Here is an 18783-nt window from a genome sequence, read left to right on the forward strand (position 1 = left end):
GGCCAGGATGACAGACGCAGAAAAAAGCGTCAAGTCCCTGGTCACTGATGAAAATCTGAGGCTAGCTGGCCTCCTGGCTCCTCGCCATGAAATAAGAGGACTCGTGGTAGCCAATGCCACTGCCGAGGGGGTTCCCGAGTAGCAACCTCCTGCGTCCCCTCCACGAAGGAGGCCGACGGGGGTTACAATCAGGGAACCCACGGGCAATCCTTCTGCAGAAGGGCCTTCTGCTCCCCAAGGCAAGGGGAAACAAAAGGCGAAAGAGTCGATTGTGGACTTGGGGGAATCCTCTGATGAAAACGGTACAATTATTTTGCTTTTAAATAGCTTGCCAATTCCCTGTCACTTGTTTGACGGGGAGGGCAACTTTACATATACTCCAAATCTAGGGCCAGACTTCTTCGTGCCAGATAGTGAGTGTGTGACTAATAGAGTCAATAGTATAGCGACCAGTAGTTGTAGCTCGGGTATTAACTTTGTGACCTCTTTTCTATTTGATAAAGAGTTTTTATCTGCCTTTGTCTTATCATTCGCATGTGTTTACTTGTATGCAGATATGGCCACTCCCAACGTTTTTGACTTATATCAGGCTGAGGAGGAAGTAGAGGTTCCCCTGGTCCGGTGGAAGTCGTCTAGGAGACACAATGGCGAAACAAGCCAAGGACCTCCTGCCAAGAAGGGTCGAACAGAAGATCCTTCTAAGGGCGTGCCAACTGGGCAAACTTCTGCTCAGCCTTCGGCTCCTGCTGAAAAGGAAGCTCTTCCTGCGACGACGACTCCTCAACCTGCAGCTGCCAAGGAACAGACCCAACAGGACGAAGCTCTTGGAGCCAAACTCTTGAACCACGCCCTGTGAGCAGCCAAGGACCGCCTTGCACACATCGTGAAGTACGACCATTGCAAGGAGGCGATGGCTGAGGCAGAGACTATGGGGGTCGACCAGATTCTGAACCGGGCCCTAAATGAAATGGCCAGCGTAAGTGTTTCTTCTCTTTTTGGCTTCTGTCGTTTACTCTTTGCAACAGATTCTAACTTTATCTTTTTATTTGAACAGTTACATCCAAGCAGTGATGCTTGCGGTGTAAAAGATTGCTTTATAATGTTATACTATTTTCATCTATTATAATATATGTCCGTATGACCGAACTTAGCATAGTACTTTGGCTTGATTTAACAAAATATAAATTTTGAAAAATACTCTAAGTACCTTAGCATGCTTTCACTCATTTTGTTCATGTGTTTACATACCTCATGGTACGCTTTGCTATCGATGTGCCTTATATGCCCCCCAAGTGATCGAGGAGCTTTAGGTCCTTGGTCACTTGCCTTGACCATGACCTGTTCGAACATTTCTGCTCGGGTAAAAAAGTAATACTTGTAATACAGCCAAACAACACACCTAATGAACAAATACTTGTAAATATAAATTTACAAAGGTTGGCAAGAATGACTGGCTGCGCACAGTCCTTTATAATCTCGTATTAAAAATGGACTAAACATGTCTTTACGAGTGATTCTAAAATAGAATCTTACATATACGAGCGATTAGCCATACAGCGTGGCTAACCCTCTTTGCTAAACTTGTAAAAAGAAAAATTTAATACAAGCCAGTCCTTTAAAAAGGACTGTTCACTGATAGTACTTGCGTAGGTGTTCTCCATTCCAATAACGTGGAACGAGATCTCCGTTTAGGCGTGCAAGTTTGTAGGTGCCCGGATGAAGGACTTCTTCAATCTGGTAAGGTCCTTCCCAATTAGGTCCGAGTACTCCAGCAGTGGGGTCGTGGGTATTTAAGAAAACTCGTCGTAGCACCAAGTCACCGACGTTGAATTTTCTTTCTTTAACTTTGGAGTAAAAGTACCGGGCGACTTTTTGCTGGTACGCAGCAACTCGGAGTTGGGCCTTTTCCCGTATCTCGTCAATTGAGTCTAGGGACTCCATCATTAGTTGGCTGTTCTGGTCCTGGTCGTATGTTAGGCGTCGATGTGAGGGGGGATCTAACTCGACAGGTAACATAGCCTCATATCTGTAAGCTAAGGAAAATGGGGTATGACCTGTCGCTGTTCGGTGAGACGTTCTATATGACCAGAGGACTTCAGGCAGCTGCTCTAGCCATGCTCCTTTAGCATCTTCAAGCCTCTTCTTCAGGGTGTCCTTAAGAGTTTTATTCATGGCCTCGACCTGCCCGTTTGCTTGGGGATGCGCAACTGAAAAAAAGCTTTTAATAATTCTATGCCTTTCGCAGAAGTCGGTGAATAAGTCACTGTCAAATTGGGTTCTGTTGTCTGAAACGATCTTTCGAGGCAAACCATACCGGCAAACAATGTTCTTGATGACAAAGTCAAGAACTTTCTTGGTCGTGATGGTAGCGAGCGGCTCAGCTTCGGCCCATTTGGTGAAGTAATCAACTGCCACGACTGCATACTTTACTCCGCCTTTTCCCGTAGGCAGGGATCCAATTAAATCTATCCCCCATACCACAAAAGGCCATGGACTTTGCATTTGTTTTAACTCGTTTGGGGCTGCTCGTGGAATCTTGGAGAACCTTTGACATTTATCGCATATTCGGACAAACTCCATCGAGTCTTCGTTCATAGTTGGCCAGAAGTAGCCTTGCCTTAGAATTTTCTTTGCCAAACTCTGCTCCCCAGCATGATCCCCGCAGAAGCCTTCATGCACCTCTTTCATGAGTTCCTTAGCTTTTTCAGGTGTAACGCATCTGAGTAGTGGCATTGAATACCCTCTTCGGTACATAACACCATCGACCAGTATGTACCTGGCGGGGCCTGCCTTTGTAGAGTTTTGGCTTTGCTTCTATTTGCTGGTAGCACACCGTTCGTCAGATACTCTAAGTAAGGTGCCATCCATGTATCCTCCATTCGAATCTCCATATTGGTCTCAACCGCTTATATGCTTGGCTCACTCAGTCTTTCTACTGGCACAATGTTCAAAGTGTCAGCATCCTTCGCGCTCGCGAGTTTTGCTAAGGCATCTGCGTTTGAATTCTGATCCCGCAGAATTTGCTGGAGGGTGTACTTCGTGAACTGGGCTAGCAGGTCTTTTGTTTTATTCAAGTAGGCCACCATTTTTAAGCCTCGCGCTTGATATTCTCCTAGAACTTGGTTCACCACCAGCTGGGAATCACTGTAAATATCAAGTGTCTTTATGCTCATGTCTTTTGCCATTCTCAATCCAGCGAGGAGTGCTTCATATTCGACTTCATTGTTCGACGCGGTGAAGTCGAATCTAATAGCGCAGTGAAATCGATGCCCTTCCGGCGTTATCAATATCACTCCCGCTCCTGCGTGGGATTCGTTGGACGACCCATCCGTGAATAACTTCCACGAAGGAGCTTTCTCTTGAGGCTCAGGCGCACTAGGCGATTCGCACTGCTCGCTGTCTGGGAGTTCTGTGAACTCCGCAATAAGATCAGCAAGATTTGTCCTTTTACTGCTGCTCGCGGTGAATAAGTTATATCGAACTGCCCCAGTTCGACTGCCCATATTAATAATCGCCCAGCCGCCTCCGGTTTTTGGAGGACTTGCCGTAGGGGCTGGTCAGTTAAAACTGTGATAGGATGGGCTTGGAAGTAAGGGCGCAACTTCCTAGAGGCCAGGATTAAGCAATATGCTAACCTCTAGATTGGTGGATATCTCAATTCTGCCCCGATCAGTCTCTTGCTAACATAGTAGATGACTTTTTGTACACCTTCTTCCTCTCGCACTAGTACCGCGCTAGCAGCAGCTTCAGTAATCTCCAGGTAAATAAACAAAGTTTCCCCTTCGATTGGCTTTGATAAGATGGGAGGCTGTGCCATATGATCTTTCAAGGCCTGGAATGCCTGCTCGCAGTCTCCTGTCCATTCAAACTTCTTATTGCCTCTTAGTAGATTGAAGAAAGGGACGCATTTGTCTGTTGATTTCGAAATAAATCTACTTAGGGCCGCGATTCTCCCAGTTAAACTTTGTACATCTTTGATTCTTTCTGGAGACTTCATGTCGATCAGGGCTTTTATCTTGTCGGGGTTGGCCTCAATTCCTCTTGAATTTACAATGAACCCCAAAAACTTCCCTGAGCCAACTCTGAAGGAACATTTGAGGGGATTTAACTTCATCTGGTATTCATTCAATACATCAAAGCACTCCTGTAAATCCTTCACACGTCCTTCTGCCTTCTTAGACTTTACCAGCATGTTGTCCACGTATACCTCCATGTTTACTCCGATCAGCTCCTTGAACATGTGGTTGACTAGCCGCTGGTAAGTAGCACCTATGTTTTTCAGTCCGAAGGGCATTACTTTGTAACAGTATAAGCCCGTATCGGTCTGAAAGCTGGTGTGATCCTCGTCGGGGGGATGCATGCTAATTTGATTGTAGCCCGAATATGCATCCATGAACAAGAGGATCTCGTGTCCTGCAGTAGCATCGACCAGCTGGTCGATTCTTGGGAGTGGGAAGCAATCATTTGGGCAAGCTTTATTGAGGTCTGTAAAATCCACGCAGGTTCGCCATTTACCATTAGGCTTGGGAACCAGCACTGGATTGGAGACCCACGATGGATAAAATGCCACCCTGATGAACCCATTCTCTTTTAATCTTTCAACTTCATCTTTTAAGGCTTTCGATCTATCCTTATCGAGCAGCCTTCTTTTTTGTTGCACGGGTGGAAAAGTCTTGTCTATATTTAGGACATGGCTGATAACTGCAGGGTCTATCCCAGCCATGTCTTTGTGTGACCAGGCAAACACCTCCTGGTTCTTCCGCAAAAATTCCACCAATGTGTGCTTCGTGGTTGGTTCTAGGTTTTTCCCGACTTTTACAACTCTGGACCTCTTCCAGGTCCTCGACGAGTCCGACGTTTTCTTCAAAATCCCCAAAGCGAGGATCTAGATCTCTGTCCTCACTTTGGGCAACACCCTATTTGGCGACTCTATCACCGGATGGGGCTTATGTATCAACTGCCATCTGCAACCTATCCGAGGTAGTGGCCTTTGGTGTTCCATTCTTTGCCTTTGTGATTGAGGCGTTGTAGCACTCTCTGGCTTCCCTCTGGTTCCCCAATACACGTCCTACCCCTGCGTCTGTCGGGAACTTCATGGCCAAGTGCCACATAGAGGTGATGGCCCGAAGATCAACTAGTATATGCCTTCCAATGACGGCATTGTACGCCGAAGGACAATTGACTACTACAAAAGTAGCGAGTAATGTCCTGGTAGCAGGTGCTGTACCTGTCGTCACTGATAGTCTGATCGATCCGGTGGGGGCGAGCCCTTCACTAGAGAAGTCGTATATTGTTTGGTTGCAGGGCTCTAGGTCCTTAACGGACAATTTCATGCGTTCCAGCGAAGACTTATACAGGATATTCACCGAACTTCCTGTATCGACCAGCAATCTCTTTACCATCATGTTGGCCATTTGGATATCCACGACCAGCGGATCGGAATGTGGGAACCAGACATGTTGGGAATCGTCATCAGAGAAGGTTATTTCGCCTTCTTCTGACTGAGCCTTTTTTGGTGCGCGGTCCTCCACAGTCATCATTTCGATGTTCTGGTCGTGGCGCAGGGTCCGAGCATATCGTTCCTGGTCTTTCCGCTATTTCCCGCGAGGTGCGGGCCTCCAAAAATGGTTAATAATGTGCCGGTCACGGGGGCAGGCTATAAGGGTGGCGAACGTTGGCGCGTGGGCACCTGCTCGTTGCTACCCGGAGCTTCTCGTTGGGAATTTCTCGAGGCCCGTACGTATCTTCTCAAGTGTCCTTGTCTAATAAGGAACTCGATTTCGTCTTTCAGCTAGTTGCATTCGTTAGTGTCATGTCCGTAGTCGTTATGATAACGACAGAACTTGGTAGTGTCTCTCTTTGAAATATCCTTTCGAATGGGGCCAGATTTCTTACAAGGCACACTAGAAATTATGGCCTGATAAACCTCTCCCCGAGACTCAACGAGGGCAGTGTAGTTAGTGAACCGAGGTTCATAACGGTTACCCTTGGCTCGTTTATTGTCGGAGGTGGAAGGCTCATTGTGCGGCCGTTTTCCACCATTCTTGCCATTGCCGTTGCCGTTCCCGTTGCCTTTGCCGTTAGGTTTAGACCCATTGGTGGCTTTAGCGGGCTCAGCAGCCTTCTTATCCTTGCCTGAGGGCTTTCCATCGTCGGCAATGGCTTCCTCGAGCTTGATGTAACGATCAGCCCGGTCCAAGAATTCCTGGGTAGTTCTAACTCCATCTTTGCGGAGACTTTTCCAGAGGGGGGAACGACGCTTAACTCCTGCGGTTATGGCCATCATTTTGCCTTCGTCCCCCACTGTTTTCGCTCCAGCTGCTGCTCGCATAAAACGATGGATGTAATCCTTCAGTGATTCTCCATCCTGCTGGCGAATTTCAACCAGCTGGTTTGCTTCGGTCGGATGCACTCGACCTGCGTAGAACTGTCCGTAAAATTCTCTTACGAACATCTCCCAGGAAACTATGCTTGCAGGAGGGAATTTAAAAAACCACTCCTGCGCGGCCTCAGAAAGTGTTGCAGGGAAGATCCTGCACCGAGCGTCTTCGGACACTTTCTGAATGTCCATTTGTATCTCAAACTTATTGACATGAGATACCGGGTCTCTGTACCCGTCAAAGTTTGGAAGCGTAGGCATTTTAAATTTGCTAGGAGTCTCTGCCATAGCTATCCTCTGAACGAAAGGAATGCCTTTCCTCCTATCATGGTCGATATAAGATGTCCTTCCCCCGACCAGCTGTTGCACTGCCTGGTTGAGGGCATCTATCTGGGCCTGTACAGCGACAGGAATCGCTGTGGCCTCTGTTGCTGGGGGGACGTTCTCGCCATGCCGTTCGCAGCGATCGTTGAGTACGTCTCTCAAATCTTCGTCTCTTCTCCGCTGCTCGCTTCCCCCGAGCCGGTTGAAGACATTATTCTGCCTGGGCTGCCCCCCAGCATCCCGTCCATTGGGTTGGTCATCTTGAGGTATCTGGCTCCCGCCTCTACCTCTCTCTTCATTCCTCCGACCAGCATTTCCCTTGCCTGAGTCGGCCTCATTATACCCATGGCCATCTCTGAACCTCGACTGGCTATGGTGGGATCGACTGTTCCCTCGATTTCCATCCCTGGCTGAAACGTCCCGAGCGTTAGAGGGTGGTCTGCGCTGGTCGTTTTGTCCCCGTGCATTATCATGCCGTGGGGGACCCCGGACCGCAGAATCTAACTCTAAGTTCCTCCTGTTACCAGGAGGATACTGACCTCTGTTCGGTAGGTTTGGCTCATCGCCCCTACGGCGTCTAGGACTGCGAGGCTGATGCTCGGTCCTATTCTGCCTCTGATGTGGGGGATTACCACGACCAGCTTGGGATGGTGGCTGTGCCTCAGGGTCCAGCGGGACATCGTCATGAGGTGCCTGAGGCTGCTCGGGCCTTTGCGGACTTGAGGGCTGGATTGGTGGGCTAGGATTAGGACCCCTTTGGGGTGGCCCATTTGTAGGGTGTTCAGGCTGCGAGGCAGGTGCAGCCTGATTCCTTGCCAACTGTAAGGCTGCCTCGAGGGCTGCCATGGCTTCGCTCTGGCGACGGTCCATCTCCGCCTGCCTCTCACTCAACTCTGCGCGCTGTCGTTCAATCTCCTGCTGCTGCCGCGCCATGACTTCGGCAACACTTTCCTGACTGGCCCTCAGATTGGCTAGCTCTTCATGCAACGCTCCCAGAGTACTTTTCAGCGTCGTATCATCCATTTCTTCCTCCTCAAAGTCTAAATGTGGCTCATCCTCAGCCACGCTTGCAGGAGGAGGAGAAGTGGCGGGTTTGACGGTGCAGCGGCGGCCGCCTGTCCAGTTTTCTTTGCAGCTTTTGCCATTGGTTTTTTCAACGGTGATATATCAAGCTCTCAATGAAAGCACCAGAATGTTGACCCATATTTTGGTCAACTGACACAGAGTCAGAATATGCTTGATGTGAATGAATGCGTTGAAAAAAACGTAATGACAAAAATAATAAGAACACGATATTTTATAGTGGTTCGGCCCCAGGATCTGGTAATAACCTACGTCCACTTAGATTGTTATTGATGTGAGAATCAAAGGGGTGATCAAAGAACTTGGGTTCAATGAGTTTCACTAACCTCTTAAGAACAATACCTGTAACGACCCAAATTCACTAATAAGGCTTAAGGGCCTTGATTAGTGTGCCGGGAGGGCATGATGGGAATTATGTGTGATTATTATGATTAAGATGCATGATTATGATTTAAAGCATGTTATATGACTATGTGAATTATATTATGTGATAATTATGATGTGTGAATTGTACCGCGTGGGTACTGTGATACCAACGTGATGCACGTGTCGAGACGGTCCTAGGAAACTAGATAATGGTAACTGGTGATTTGGTAACCTGCGTAACTGTTAGTAACCATAGAGAGTAACAGGTTTTATGGGGAAAGTGGTAGAATTGCAAAGCTGGTGAAAAGACAAGTATGGCCTTGAGGTTTAGTTAGGAAGGGGTATTAGTGGAAGGGTAGAACAGTCATTTGGTAGGATAAATGATCATTAGCTGAAGGGAAAATATGATATACGTATAACACTTGGAGAAATGGGTTTATGCTGAAATTGGGGACCTAGAGGAAGAGCAAACCTAAGAAGAAGAAGGGAGAAACTGAATTTAGCTTTTGGAAGAAGAATTTAAGGGTGATTGAAGTTGTCAAGCAAGCTTAGATCAAGGATATTCAGAGGTAAGATCTTGATTATGATATATCCAAGTTTTAAGTCAGAAATTTTAGTTAATGAATGTGAATTGAGGCAAGTTGGTGGTTGGTTTTATGTAATTTCAGAATTGGGAAATCAAGGGGAAAGGAGGTTTAGAGCTGGAGGTTGGACTCATCATTCAAGGTAAGGTCTCTGTGTGTTTATTAGGCTTGTTTCTGTTAAGGTATAGGGAGTTTGGAGTGTGGTTTGTGTTTGAGTTCAAGCTGTTCTTAATTTTCTGGTTTGAATTGTTAAGTGTGAAATTCAAGAGTGAATTTTAGGATTGAAGGTGTGAGTGAGCTTGGGCATGATGTTTTTGGGTTGTTGTGAGGTTTATTAAGGGTTTAGAGTTGGTTTTGGGACTTAGGATGGAGTTTGGGGTGATTTGGAGAGGTTGGAGCTCGGGAAAATGCGAAGGAAAAACCCAGAATTCTGGGCTGCGAAGGCGTGCCGCGGCATGGGTTTTGTGTGCCGCGGCTTGGAGTCTCTGACTGATGGGTGCCGCGGCACAAGGAAGTGGTGCCGCGGCACAAGGCTAATTTCAGAGTGTCACTTTTGGCAATTTTTGGCCTTTGCTCCGGGGGTTCAGGGGGATGTCTCCGGGGTGTTGTTCTAAGGTTTTGGGGGTTCCGAGAGTGTGGGTTAGGTTCCGGGAAGGTAGTCTTGGATTGGTTAATGACAAAGAATATTATATTTGTGTTGTGATTAGGACTTTGGAGAGGCTTGGAGTAGAGGACCGTGCTTGTGGCTACGTGGCATCGGAAACCAGTGAATTGAAAGGTAAGAAAACTGCACCCGAATGTATGGTTGTGAATGGGACTAAGTGCTCCCGAGAGTTGTATTGTGTCATCGTTGGTATTATGCCAAGGGACACGTATAAGCGGTCTAAGAGTACCGTTCATGATTTTAGCGCACAGAGCGCGAATTGGCCACTGGGCGCCGGAAACAATAGGATAACAGAGGGAGCTGCCTGTGAGCGCTAGCCCTGGTTATCGTCTGTGCATTATGTATTTGAGCGGAGATGCTTAGTATATGAAATACTTGATTGATGATATACTTGATTTGATGAGATGCTATATGTGTAATTGACTTGTTGCTAGTTGTTCATGCTCTGTTATTGCTGTGTTTTCTTGCTGGGCCTTGGCTCACGGGTGCTACGTGGTGCAGGTAAGGGTAAGGGCAAGGGCAAGCTGGACCAGGCCTGAGGTGGAGAGTTCCGAGGTGAAATGTACATAGCCAGCCGTTCGATCACCACGGTCGAGGAGTGTGTCAGGACAAAGATTACCTAACAGCTCGTTTTTGCCTTAGTATGGCCAGTCAATGTATTTAAACTTTGTAACTTTTGTAAATGGCTTTTAAACTGTCATTTTTTTTGGGATCCCATGTACATAAACAATGTTTGGTAATGAAAATGTAACTTTTGAGACCAAAACTCTTTTAACCCTAGTACCTCTACTATTCCAGTAACACGCTTTTACTTTAATGACTTGATTAGCAAGTCTGGCACTTTATAAACACACAGTGTAACGGTCTTGGCTATCCAGGGCGTTACAATACCATATTTCAAGCAGAATTACTCTAGTCTCAAATAATTCCAAAGCCCAAAAAAAAGGTCCCTTCCTTGAGCTATCTTTCTCTATTTATAGGCTCAAGGGGGATTACACGAGATTGTTACAGATATTCTCTCCTGAATAATCGGATACCCAGGAGATTGTGTGAGTTAATTTCGGGATTTACAAAGATCTTTATTGGAACATCATGTTGCACGCGGAACCATCGACCAGACTGGTCGTAGGAAAGGCTAGGCCGCCTACTGCCTGTAATGTACCTTCTGGTCGATGCACTAGCAGAGTTCCTGCAGATGTCAGCCACGTGTCTAGGGATCACTTGCCACGTCATCAATGCCAATTTTTTGGATAACAAATACTTTATAACATTTAAATTTAAATTAATATAATTATTAAATATCTAGTCTTGATCATATATTATTATAATAATGATATTTTATAACATTTGAACTTGAATTTAAATTTATATCAATATAATTTTTTTTTTTGGTAAGCAAGAAATTTATTAATACCAAAACGAACCAATACAAAACAAGGCTCCTGCCAACAGCCCCTTACAAAGCAAGAGGGACAAACAATCAAAATTTCAAAACTCACAAAGCAAAAATGCCTTCTATACAAGACTCTAATCTTCAAAGACCAAAACCAATCTCTATCTACAGTATGTGTTTTGGCAGGAATACAATTACTTATTCTTTTATGAACGGTACACTTTACATTTTGAACAAGAATCTCTCTTCTCATGACTTTAGAATCCCAAAACACAATATTCCTAGCATTCCAAATGGAATAAACTGCTGCTAATATCATTGTTGAGTACACCATTTTCCTGGATCTTGAAACTTTGCTTCTATTCACCCATCTCATTAATTGCATAATATTGTCAACTTGTACATTCCAACCCAACCACTCTTTGAGCTGAAAAATACAATAATCAAAATAACAACACCTAAAAAATAAATGCTCAATAGTTTCCTCATGAATATCACAAAAAAGGCAGCTGCTATTCGAGATAATGCCCATGTGATGCAAACGATCTCTCGTATGTAATCTATTAGAGGCAACCAGCCACCCAATAAATCGATGCTTAGGCACCACCCCCCTATTCCAAACAATATCATCCCAAAAGACTCGAGAATATTGAGGAGAAAGAGCATTATAGATTTCAGCAATATTATACTTACCTGTGGTGTCACAATGTAAGTTGGGTATGTGCCTGATTTGGTCTTTGACAGCCACAAGTTTCCTCCAGTACCAACTAGCTTCCAAAGGAGCTTTATAATTCCACCAATCTTCATTTTTGAGATAAAAGGAAGTAATCCATTTAACCCAAAGATTGTCTTTTTTGGCAGCCACATCCCAAACGTATTTACCAACCGCAGCAAGATTCCATCTCTCAATGTTTCTCAACCCAAGACCTCCAACTTTTTTTGGTCTACAAACTGCATCCCATGCAATATTCCCGGGTCCCGAAGTATCTGAAACTCCTTTCCAAAGATAAGCTCTGCAAACGGCATTGATCTTCTTCATGATCCTTTTAGGGAGAATCATTATTTGAGCTCAATAAGAATGAAGAGCAACCAAGACAGATTGCACTAAGGTAGTTCTTCCAGCATAAGATAAACTTTTCCAGTTCCAAGTTTTGATACGATTTGTCATCTTATCAACCAACATATCACATTCAGCTACATTAATGTGCCTAGTACAAATAGGAACACCCTAATATTTTAAAGGGAAGGTACCTTGAGCAAAGCCTGACATTTCAAGAATGCGCTTCATTTCATCTTCTTTGATCCCGCTGAAAATAATATCAGATTTATTTTTGTTTGCTTGGAGACCCAAAGTATCAGAGAACAGCTTCAAACCTCTAAGCAAAAGATGAATGGATTTGTAGTCCCCTTTTGAGAAAAGGATGACATCATCAGCGAAGCAAAGATGGTTCAATTTTAGGCCACCACACCTATCATGAAATTGAAATTCAGCATGCTTACTAATTCTTCCCAGAATGCGAGTAAGGTATTCCATCCCGAGCACAAAGAGAAGAGGAGATATGGGGTCTCCTTGTCTCAAACCTCGTCTTGAAGCAAAAAAACCATGTAAGCTTCCATTGATCATAAGAGAAAACTTGGGTGTTCTAATACAACTCATGATAAGCTTAATAAAGTGGGTAGGAAAGGCCAAGGCAGCAAGCATTTCTTCTAAAAAATCCCATTCAATGGTATCATATGCCTTCCTTAAATCCATCTTGATTAAACAATTAGGCTTGGCATTTTTCCGGTTGTAGTATTTGACCAAATCTTGGCAAATCAAGATATTGTGAGCAATCTTCCTACCCTTAACAAACCCACCTTGATTCTCAGAGATTAGAGAAGGAAGAATATTGTTCAACCTTTCCCAAATCATTTTTGCACCAATCTTGTAGATAACATTGCAACACGAGATTGGCCGGAAGTCACCAACATTGTTCGGGCAAGCCACTTTTGAAATCAAAGTAATAGAAGTAGTATTAATTTCTTTTAAGATCTCCCATGATTCCAAAAAGGACAGCACCGCATTACATACATCTTCACCCACCACATCCCATTGGTTTTGAAAAAAATAACTGTTGAAGCCATCTGGACCAGGGGCTTTAGCACCAGGGATAGAGAAGACAGCTTTTCTAACATCCTCACAAGAGAAAGGAGAATTCAAATAGGCTGCCTGTTGATTCGAAATAATAGGACCATCCCGAACAATAGCCACATTAACAGCTTTCCTGTTATGCAAAGTACTTCCCAAAAGCTCCATATAATAGTTCAAAAAAGCTTGAGACACACCATCAGGAGTACTAACCTTTTGCCCATCTTTATTGATTATTGAGTAAATTGCATTTTGCCTCTGTCTCTCCTTTAAGCTCTTGTGAAAAAAAGCAGTATTCTCGTCTCCATCAACCATCCATGCCATCTTTGCTTTTTGGCTGAGAAAATCTTGATAGAGCTTATGAGCATTAAAGTAGTTTTCACGGGCCTTTATTTCATCCTCAACAAAGATGGTATTATGCGGGTCTTGTTGCACTTTGATTTGGGCACGATTCAAAATATCAAGAGAAGTCGTATCTGCTACAAATAAGTCCCCCACAGCTCCTTTACTAAACTCCCGCAAAACCCTTTTAAGTCTCCTGAGTTTCTTAATAACCTGATACATAGCAGTGCCCGTTTGCCTTCCATTCCAACTTGTGAGAACCACATCTTTGAAGCCTTCTAAGTGTTGCCAAAACTTGAAGTACCTAAAAGGCTTGCGACCTGAAAATTGATGTGGATAAATGGAGAGAATCACAGGAGAGTGATCAAAGAGACCTTCAGGTAAGTACTCCACTTTGGCTGTTACATAACGATCCAACCACTTCATATTCGCAACTCCCCTATCTAGCTTCGCAAAAATACGATCACTGGCTTTTTGTTTGTTATTCCAAGTGAAAAATTGGCCTCGAAATCTGATATCAGTAAGTTCGCAACTCTCCAAGAAATCCCAAAAAGCTGTAGACATAGAAGGTTGAGATCTCAGACCAATTCTTTCTTCAGGATTAATGATATCATTGAAATCACCAAAACAGCACCAAGGGTCTTTTGTTTGAATACTATCCGGCTTTCCATAAATCTTCTCTACCCTTTTCATCATTGAAAGCATACACAAAAGTGGCATAGAAACCTTCATCAGTATGTAATGGTTTAACCCAAGAATGTATCATTTGACTAGTACACAATTTGACATCCAGGTTGAAACTATTAGGATTCCACGCCAAAATGATACGACCATTCGGATGCCAAGCACTATTCGACACAAAACACCACCCTCTGAACATGTTAAGGTATAAGGCCCCTAGCTTATGAGCCTTAACCCTTGTTTCTAGGAGACAAACCAATCCAAAATTTTTGTTAAAATAAAGGCATTTCACCTCATTTTGCGTTTTTGGATTGGTTATCCCCCGAACATTCCAAACAAGGAACTTATCCATTCACTTCCGGAGGATCTCCACCTCCTTCAGTGTAAACTTTTTCCCCACTAACCGTGGCCTCTCCACCATCTAGTGGCCCTAAGGCTTGAAAAGTGTTCGCTACAGTAACTGGAACATCTGGCTCATTCTGTTTCACTATTTCAGTATTCACACCCTGCCCCTTGTTCATTTTTTTCCTTGGTTTTACCATCTGGAACCCATCTGCATCAACCATGGAAGCTTGTGATGCCTTAACTTCTTGTTTCGGCCTTCACTCTTGTTTCCCCGAATTCTTTTTGCACACCAATTCACTATGCCCAATTCCTTTACAAATTTTACACACTGTAGGTAGCCATTTGTAACGACCCAACTATTCTAGACTTTGGACCATTAATGACTACTATACTAATCTTCAGAAAACGTACATATGAAATAACCATAACTTTATTTAAAAACTCTAAAGTAAAGGTTAAATACATAAAAATTCATTTAGGATATGGGATCCCATTGTTTTGAAAACAAAACATAACTTAAATAAATTGGTTACAAAATTAAGTGCGGAAAAATAATACATAGAAATCATAACTAAAAGACTTAAAAACTTCATCCTCGAATCGAACGCGCAATCCACCGATTCCATCCTGCCTCAATACACATCCTCAAGCTGCCAAGAATCTTTCCGCCGCCATAACTGTTTTCCTGCACATATAAACATAAAGGAATGAGCCTAATGCCCAGCAAGGAAAAACTACTAACCACATAAACATACACATAAAATCATATCATAACATATGCTAAAAACATATCATAACATATGCTAAAAACATATCATAACATATACTATATAAGACTATACTAATAATGGCCATTATGACATGTGATAAACCATCTACGTCCCCTGTCTAATATTTGAGGTAGGTTAGATCACATGTAGTGTATGATAACCCATCTACGTCCCCTGACTAATATTTGAGGTAGGGTAAATCATAACATAACATATAAAAACATAAACTTATCATAACATACAAACATACAAGATCTAGCCTATTTTCCTTACCAAAAATACCGGGATATGAGAACAGTTTTGGGACTTTGGAACACTCCTAAAAACCATAAATGGAAGGGTGAGTATACTAAAGAGAATGAGATGAAAAGTGTAGCACCCACATTATTTTGATATATATAGCCAATAATCACATGATTGCATTGCATTACATATCATACAATATGTATAATTTGAGCATATGCATATTCTTATAAGTGTTTTCATGTATAAGTATAAAAGTTGTGTATGTGATGTCTATATGTATGCTCAATATTATTAACCTTGTGGCATTTGAGTTGTCTTTTATGGGTGTTTGATGTGCTCAAGATATAAGAAAGTATGAAAAATATGGACAAGGCATGGAATTAAGTGTTGAAAGTGAGATATAGAAGGCAAAATAGGTTAAGTAGTGGAAAATAGTACAATGTCGATTACTAGTATTTCGGTGTAAAATTGAGTATTTATGGATTTACCAAATGTAATCGAGGTATGATTAAGGTCTCATTGATGATGTAAAAATGGTTTTAGAACCATTAGATCAATTCTTGATGGGAGGTATACATAATCAGTGGTATTGATGCAAAGTCAAAACGAGCTTAGCATAAGTGCGCTACGCTCGATCGGGTAAGCATAACTATTGGGTATGAAGTCATATGGACCTAAGGTTTGGTGTGAGTGTTTTACACATAAGGATAATAGGCCTAGCAGATGATTAAGTCGAAATTATTGAAGTGATAAGGTTTTCATAAGTCAAAAGGTGAAATGATGAGATGAAAGGTGTCAACTTTTGACAATAAGGCTAAATCATTGAAAATAAGGAATTTTCATCAAACCTTATCACTTTGCACGACCATTATTCTGAAAAACAGAGAGAAAAGAAAACCAAAAACCATTTCTTGGCTGGTTTGAAGAAATTCTATGGAGATCCAAGTGAAAGCAAAGCCAAAGAAGTAGATTAAGCTTAGTTCTAGCCTTTTTATGGTAAGTTCTTGTACTTGGAAGTTAAACTATGTTTTTGAATTTTTCTGAGAACTTATATATGGTGTTTTATCCTTTTTAAGATATTTCTTGGGGTTTCCAAGTGGTTTGAGGTTTAGAAAAGCTTGAAGAGATTGTTTTCGCCGAAAAGTTGCTCGGTAAGTGAAATTTTGTGTTTTATGAGGTTTTTGGGGTTCTTGGAGTACAAGATGATTTTTGGTTATTTGATTGAGTTTATAAGAGAGTATATATGTTTATAAATGTTTGAATATATGTGGAGACTCATTTAATTTGGGTGATGATCTAGGAGATAAGAATTTTATCAAAATCGGTATATGATAACTTTATGATGAATCATGTTGGTATTTGGGATATATGGTTATGGCAGGTTAATTGATGTTGATTATTGGTGTATTTTGATATTTGAGGATAGCTAAAATTAAGGGGAAACTCTGTCAAAATTTCCCCAAATGTCTAAGATAAATCTAATGCTCGATCTAGGTGGTTTAAGGCATTTTAGGCATGTTTTGGGTATGAAATTTGATATGAAGTCTTATGGGTATTTTTAAATGAGAGTTCAATGTATTACTGCCATCATTATGATGAGAAATCCATGCTATTGTCAGGATAAGCACATCAATACCTAAGACATCACTTGTTACACGGTGAAATATATTGTGGACAAAAGGTAAGTAAAGTACTCAACTGCAACACAAGAATTATGTGTTATGTGAAAGTATGCATTATATGAATATTTTGTGAGTAAGTGGTATTAACATACAGTGACACTTCATCATAAATTTGTATGCATGGCATAATAGTGATATGATAAATTATTATATGATATAAGACCATGCATGATATTATGATGATTAATTATATGATGCCTTTGCAAGTTTTGTGCAACATAAAAGAAAGTTGTAATAAGAAGTTTAAGTTCAGTGCCACTGTTTTGAAAAGGCAAATGAAAGTGTTAATAAGTGTAAACGGAGGCCTATAGTAGGCTTATAGTGGCTGCCCAATAATTTGGGCTAGGTTTAGTGAACCAATTATATTGTTTGCCATATTTCCGTTTTTATTTCTCCTCCATATGAGTTATTGTTATATGTATTGACACCACAGTGTGTGGCCGCCTTAACTCTTGAGCCTGACGGGGCAACGATGGAATAAGGTTTTTAATGTGCCCTACTGTGGTGAAGGCTAGCCGGAGGAGAACCCATGGGATTTTGTATTATATGTGTAACAAGCCCTGCAGGCATTGACCAATTCAAACAGTGTGCACAATATTAAGGGGCCCAAAATTTAAAAAGAAGTTGTATATGTCCATTGATATTGGGTAATCATTAGCATTGCATGCATTACTTTGCTTACTGAGCTTTAGGCTCACAGTTGTCTTGTGTTGCAGGTAGAGAAAGAAATATGTGAATGATATGAGGAGAACTGAAGCATGGTCCTGACCCTGATTTGTACATATGAACACATCGACCTTTTTGTGGGTTATTTCAGTTATCAGTGAGATGTTTGTAATAAAGTATGAAGTTATGTTTTGAAAATAAATTGGGTTATTTAATACTTATGTATAATATGTTTGAGACACACTTTATGTTTAATGTAAATAATGTGAAATAAGTTTTCAAGTTTTAAAAAAAAAAAAAAAAAAAAAAATGTCCAAACTTCCGCAGAAATAAATTATGATATAGTTTTAAAACGTAACACCTCAAATATGGTTTTTAACTAAAATAAGTGAGGGTGTTACAAAAAGAATGGAAGAACTATACCATTAAGAATATACTTACCAAAAACCTTATGTTCAAGAACTTAGATTTCCTATCCAAGAATAAAGAATAAAGTTAGGGGCTGAGTAAAAAACTATAAGAACTTGAAGAAAATAATACCAAATGAATTAGAGTTTTGGAATACCTTGAATGCTTTATGACCAATCTAAACCTTGAACCGAAATGTGTTATAAACCTTACTTCCCAAGTGTTTGGTAAGCTTAAAAATGATTAAGCTTATAATCTTCAACCCAAGTGTTTACACTCTCACAATAACCTAGCAACTTGGAGCCTCTGAACTTAACTTGATGAATGAATGAAAAATGCTTGGTGCTAGGTCCTATTTATAGAGTTCTAGGAATAAAAATCTTCTAATCATAATTCAAATTTAAATTTAAATTTAAAATAGAATCCTAAGGAATAAAAATCTTCTCCAAATTTAAATTCAAATTTAAAATAGAATCCTAAGGAATAAAAATCTTCTAATTTTCTAAATCCCGTAACTCTAAACTAACCTACAGTAAAATCAATATATCTGGAGCTGTAGGACTCCAATTTAAAATATCTTTATACCGTTAGAAAGCTAATTAAATTATCTAAAACTTTTTAGAAATACTATTTTTCGAAATTCATAACCTAACTGGGTCAAAAACAGGTCGGAATAAAATATATAAATCACAAATAAATAAAAATTGTGAGTCTAAATATCT

At 41.7% G+C, this 18783-nt stretch overlaps 1 long non-coding RNA gene across 1 annotated transcript; it reads left to right on the top strand.

Moving 5' to 3' along the window:
• Window positions 1-16545: 16545 nt before the first annotated feature.
• LOC133789519 (uncharacterized) lies at window positions 16546-17894 on the top strand. Its single transcript, XR_009873591.1, has 2 exons — window positions 16546-16986; window positions 17704-17894. It is a non-coding gene; the product is annotated as an uncharacterized LOC133789519 (long non-coding RNA).
• The last annotated feature ends 889 nt before the right edge of the window (window positions 17895-18783 follow it).

This window comes from Humulus lupulus, chromosome 7 (genome assembly GCF_963169125.1).
Source record: "Humulus lupulus chromosome 7, drHumLupu1.1, whole genome shotgun sequence".
Classification (NCBI taxonomy): Eukaryota; Viridiplantae; Streptophyta; class Magnoliopsida; order Rosales; family Cannabaceae; genus Humulus; species Humulus lupulus.